Raw genomic sequence first — 6,092 nt, 5'->3', positions numbered from 1 at the left:
AGATGTTAGCAGTTTTCCATATTTGTCTCAGATATCTTTTGATTTTTTTTGCAATAAGATGTCTCAAATATAGTTAAGTCCCACTCCCATACCCCTCCCACCCTGATAAGAAAGAGTATGTAATTCCTTTGCATTTTTGTACTCTTAGCACACTTATATATATTCATAAACAATGCACATTACTGACTTTTATTTGAAATGTTTACATAAGTAGCATTACATATATGCATCTTCCAAAGACTCCTCAATACTGTTTTTTGTAGTGGATCCATATTGATATATATAGATATAATTTATTCATTTTAACGGCTTTATAACCTCCCATTTACAAACAAAAGAGTCCTGGCTGAAGGACAATTAGACTATTTCCACAAAGATCATTGCGAAGAATGTCCTTGAGCACAGTCCCTGGTGCCCATCGAGAGTCCCTCCAAGGCAGTCAGGTAGCGGAGCTGCTTCGCCACAGGGTCTGAGCGTCTTCAACTTCAGGGAACCAACTGCTCTACAAGGCAGCTAGTTTCCGTGTGTCTCCCTCCAGCACCGTGTGAACTCCTTTTCCCCACATCCTCACCGGCTTTTGGGATTGTCACGCTGACGAACAGTTGCCAAACCTTGGGGTATAAAATGGTCCCTCAATATTTAAACTTATATTTCCCTGGATATTAATGACACTGGGCATCTTTTCCTAAGTTCATTGGTTATTTTGAGTTTCTTCCTCTATGAGTTGTGTATTCATATCTGTGGTAGCCAGCTTCCCAGACAGCACCCAGTAATCTCTGCATCCTGCTGTTTGTACCTGGTGGCGTCCCCTCCCACACTGTACAGGGGAAGGGAGAGGGGTCTCTGAGGCTGATGGAATAGGCGGAAGAAATGATATGTCACTTCTGAGATTAGGTAATCAAAGACAATGCAGCTTCTAGCTTGATTTTTCTCTTTCTCCTGGATCACTTGGCCTGGGGAAAACCAACTGGATGCTGTGAGCAGCCCTACAGGAAGCCCACGTGGCCAGAAACCGGGGCCTCCTGCCGACAGCCAGCAAGAAATAGAGGCCTCCGGAAAACAGCCACATCTGGAAGTGAATACAGATGAGTGCAGCCTCGGGGACATCTTGAGTGCGAGGACTACCCTGATAGCAAGCTACTGAATTCCTGACTCTAAAGATAATAAATGTTTGCTGTTTTAAACTTCTAAGTTTGGGGTAATTTGTATGCAGCAACCGATAACTAAAAAATGTTTGGGGGACATTTTTCTATTGGTTGTTTTTCTCTTTCTTATTAACTTACAGAAAATTTTTAAATATTCTAGACAATACTCTCCTGTTAGTTATACGAATACAAATGTCTTCTCCCAAACTTTGGCTTGTCTTTTTGCTTTATTTATGGTGCTTTTTTTGATAACAAAGGTTTAACATTTAATATAATTAAATTCACCATTTTTTTTCTATTACAGTTTATGCCCTTTGTATTTGATTTTTAAAAATCTTCACTGCCTCCATGATAAAAAGATAGTCTTCTACGTCTTTATCTAAATTATTTAAATATTATATTTGTACGTTTAAAGTTACTTAGTCAGAATGGAAACAGTGGTTGAATTGGCCAGAACCTCTTTCTCTTTCCTAATACTTTTGTTTGTGATTTATTTTTAAACAATTTGTTGTGCGTTTTTCATTTTGAAGATTGGCTCTTGGTTCTGACAAAGACCAGAGCAAAATATTTATCAAGTAACACTGCTGTCCACGTGGTCACCTTTTGATGCAGTAACCTTATCCCTGCGTCTCCGATTGCTCCAAACATTGGATAGGCTGTAGGCACCAGTCCTACCTTTTAGTGGGTCAGCATTTGGACCCTTTCTCTATGTCTTGAGAACGCCTCACCCCATAAGTCTTGGTACAAAGCAGAGTTGACATGGCTGACACCTGTTTCCCAGCTCTCCTGCCACAAGGATGTGGACACACATCACCTAGGATCTGCCAACCAGATGCATTCCTCTTGGGCCCTGAATGCAAAGCCTCGCCCGCGATGCTGGAGCAGTGCTTTTCAAACCTTAATGCCCTTAATAATCACCTTGGAGTCTTGTGGAAATGTGAATGGCTGACGCTGTAGGTCTGAGGTGAGGTGTGAGTATTTGTAACACCTTCCAGGCAATGCTGAGGCTGCTGATTCCGGACCACACTTTGAGGAGAGCAACCACTCAGGTGATGATCGTGGTCGCCAGGGGTGAGCTGTGGTTGCTGGGGCTGCAGAGGTGGCGCTGGGCCGGTGTCCGCAGGGGAGGCCGGGCAGTTCTGTGAAGGGGTTGGAGCATTGTTTCTCACTGGGGAGCTGCTGCCATTGGTCATCCAGCCCAATGACCGTTCTGTGAGCTACCCTGTAGCTTCAATCAGCCAGAGTTAGTTGCTGTTGCTTGCAGGCTAATCAAGGACCCATTCCTTGCCTTTTAAAACTTCCTTTGAGCCCTAAACCATTTTAGCGCTAGCCTTCCTGACATTACTCTTCTAGATTTGCACTTTTGTATTACATCCCTGGGATGTATGCCACGTAATTCATCTTTGGTATAAGTCTGTTAAAAATTATGGCTCTTTCTTATTTCAAGAATAATATATGCTTATTATAAACATATCTGGAAAATACAAAGAAGCAAATTCACCATCATCTTTAATCCTACCACCACAATCATATGAATGTTTTGCTATATTACTTTCAGTTCTTCTCTACATTCACACTTTTTATGTATTTGAGATTATACTGCACATACTGTTTTGAAACCATTTTTTTCATTTCAACAATATAAACATTTCTCCCTCAAAAAGTATTGCACAATATGATTTGTAATAAGGACACAGCATTCCAGCATCTGATGTGCTGTAATTTATTCAAATAACCCCTGCTATTTGACACGTAGGTTGATTCAAATTGTTTGCTATTGTAAATTACACTGCCAACTTCTGATTCAAAATGGCACATGGTGAGCAATCCCAACTATAGCCTCTTCAAATTCTCAAAAATGCATTCATCCAACAAATATTTCTTGTGTGTCTACCATTTGTCATACATTGTTCTAGCTGCTAAGGATAAAGGGATGAACAAATTAGACCAAAACCCCTACCTTCATTACATTTCAGTGGGGTGAATAATAATAAAACTACGTGTCTCTAACACACACGTGAAAGGGCGAGTCATCGCGGGGCCTACGTGGGCCGGGCGCGGTGGTGCACGCCTGTAGTCCCAGCTACTCGGGAGGCTGAGGCTGGAGGATCGCTTGAGCCCAGGAGTTCTGGGCTGTAGTGCGCTATGCTGATCGGGTGTCCGCACTAAGTTCAGCATCAATATGGTGACCTCCCAGGAGCAGGGGCCACCAGGTTGCCTAAGGAGGAGATTGCCGGGGATGAGACGGAGGACATGGACTTCCTGTCTGGGCTGGAACTGGCCAATCTGCTGGACCCCCGGCAACCAGACTGGACCCTGGAGCCTGGGCTCAGCTCACCCTGGGGAGGGGGGCTAGGACTGTGCCCTCCATCTTGCCCTGGGTCCTCCATTTTTGGACAGAGCCATGTTCTCGGCAGGGCTTCTTCCCGGAAGAAGCCTCTGCTAGCCACACCCAAGATTTCTCTGGACTAGCCAATGATAATCAAGGGAAGTGCACGCCATCACTACGACCACATCCTGTGTAATGAGACACCGACTCGCGCCTGGCCAATCGGCGGGGCCCACAGTCCCCTCTCCTGCCCTTACTCCACCCCCCTATAAAACCCACAGTCCCATCAGGCCTCGCGCTCTCTGACACTGGGCTTACCGTTGCATCGGTGAGTGTGGTCGGGGAGCCGAACTAGTTTGAAATGAAGGACTCTTTGCTTTTGCATCGGACTCACTGGCTCCCTGGTGGGCTCTTGGGAATCTTGAAATCTGGGCATAACACACACAAGCATACAGTATACGAATAACATACCAATAATGAAATAATAATGATGGCAGCTACCACTTATTAAATACTTGCCATCTGTCTAGCATTATGCTGAGCCCTTTCTGTGTAATTAATCCTCAGCCATTATCATCCCCATTTTTTGGAAAAGGCCGCTGATGCTTTAATGTTCTCCTGCCCCAGCGGTTAATTCAGGCGGACTTTGTATTGAATGGGTTCAATCTGACCCCTCCCCAAAGCCTATGCAGGGAGCGAGAGGAAGATGCCACTCCCAGAGCAGTGAAATCGCAAGTGAAAATGGGTTTTAATCAAGGAAGTGGACCAGGGCCTGTGCTTATGCAGCCTCAGTTCCGCTGTAGACAAGGAAGGAAATAGAATTCTGCCCCTATGAGATGGCAGGCAATTTGCCTTTTACCTCAACAAGCATCAGACCATGTTTTGTTCAAGAGCAAATTAAGAGAACAAAACTGGCATGAAATCTACAAAAAAATACAGAAGGGAGGAAAAAATAGATGCCTGATTAGAGGACTTAGAGAAAGAGCAAACCATGGATAAGCATCCATTGCTGGGTATGTAGGATGATGTCAGGAAATTTTTTCATGTATACAGGGTACAAGAACATGGGGCCTTTCTGAAATATAAAATCATAAGGAGAAAACAGACTCAGGAGAAAAAGCAACAGCTGAGATGAATAAAGGCGGCTTTAAAAGGGTGATAAAGGAGGAGCGGAGGGAGACTAACAGCAAAAGCAGATTAAAATTCACAACTCCCTTCACAAACAGGAGAACCGATGTTACACAACAAATTGAATCAGACAATACCATATATCGCTGAAGATCTGAAGCAATAAGCATCTGGAACGCTTGCACATTCCTTATGGGGAACAATTCAACAACATCCAGTACAATTAAAGACCCACAAAGCCACTCCCACTCCACATACTCTAGGACAATGACTGCAAATGTTGTTGAACATTAGAATGACCTACTTTCTAAAGCCCAGACACCCAAGTCAGACCCTGTACCAATTAAATCAGAATGTCTCAGGGGCGGGACCCACCCATCAATAGTTTTTAAAGATCCCTGCGTGACTCCAATGTGCAGCCAAGTTTGGGAACGACGTAGAGACATCGCTGTGTGTGTGCCCTGTGTGGGTGACATCCACTAGAAGGTACACAGCACATTGTGTGTAATTTGGAGAACCCAGAAATTTCCATTGTCCAAAGGCAGAATGCAATGTGGTGCATTAACACAAGGAAATACTACAGCACAATGAAAATGCATTGCAACCACACCCATCAATATGAATGAATTTCACAAGCATCATGTTGGGGAGGGAGGAGGAGAAATCCACAGGAGCGATGCCACTCGATTGCATTCACATACGGGGAAATTGCATAACTAGACAAAGGCATCGTATAAGAACACGTCGTTTGTTGTAAGACTACCAAGAAATGCAGGGAATGGAAAGCACAACCTTCAGGATAGTGGTTAACAGGGAGGAGGAGGTAGCCTAGATATTGGTGTTGCTTGACTTCCTAAACTAGTGGTGGTTGTTTATATCTTACCCATATGTTATTAATGTTTTTCGTATGCTTTAATTATGTAATTAAATATTTTTAAAAAAATTAAATAAAAAAGTAGAGATTGCCCTGCCCGGTGTGGCTCAGTTGTTTGGGCGTCATCCGTGCACCAGGAGGTTGCCGGCCAAGGGCACATGCCCAGGTTTGGGGCTTGATCCCTGTGGAGAGCATGCAGGAGGCAGCTGATCCATGTTCTGCTCTCACATCGATGATGTTTCTCTCTCTCCCTCTCCTTTCCCCTCTCTCGAAAAATCAATGAACTAGTCGTTAAAAAGAAATAATAATCAAGTGAAGATTTAGGTGTATGAGCCAATCTGAAAAATTCATCCAAAATTCAGAGAAAAAGAACAAGGAACAAAAAAAGAAGAGGGGCCGGGGCCGGTTTGGCTCAGTGGATAGAGCGTCGGCCTGCGGACTGAAGGGTCCCGGGTTCGATTCCGGTCAAGGGCATGTGCCTGGGTGGTGGGCACATCCCCAGTGGGAGATGTGCAGGAGGCAGCTGGTCGGTGTTTCTCTCTCATCGATGTTCCTAGCTTTCTGTCTCTCTCCCTTCCTCTCTGTGAAAAATAAAAAAAAAATAATTTAAAAAAAA

General features: G+C 44.1%; 1 long non-coding RNA gene across 1 annotated transcript; it reads right to left on the bottom strand.

Annotated features, from left to right (window-relative positions):
- Positions 1–246: 246 nt before the first annotated feature.
- On the bottom strand, positions 247–4,831 carry LOC118672049. Its single transcript, XR_004972963.1, has 3 exons — positions 3,793–4,831; positions 2,064–2,284; positions 247–611 (listed from the first exon to the last, which is right to left on the bottom strand). It is a non-coding gene; the product is annotated as an uncharacterized LOC118672049 (long non-coding RNA).
- Between the last annotated feature and the right edge of the window lie 1,261 nt (positions 4,832–6,092).

Source organism: Myotis myotis, unplaced genomic scaffold (assembly GCF_014108235.1).
Source record: "Myotis myotis isolate mMyoMyo1 unplaced genomic scaffold, mMyoMyo1.p scaffold_m19_p_17, whole genome shotgun sequence".
Classification (NCBI taxonomy): domain Eukaryota; kingdom Metazoa; phylum Chordata; class Mammalia; order Chiroptera; family Vespertilionidae; genus Myotis; species Myotis myotis.
This window is presented reverse-complemented; position numbering and strand designations above follow the sequence as displayed.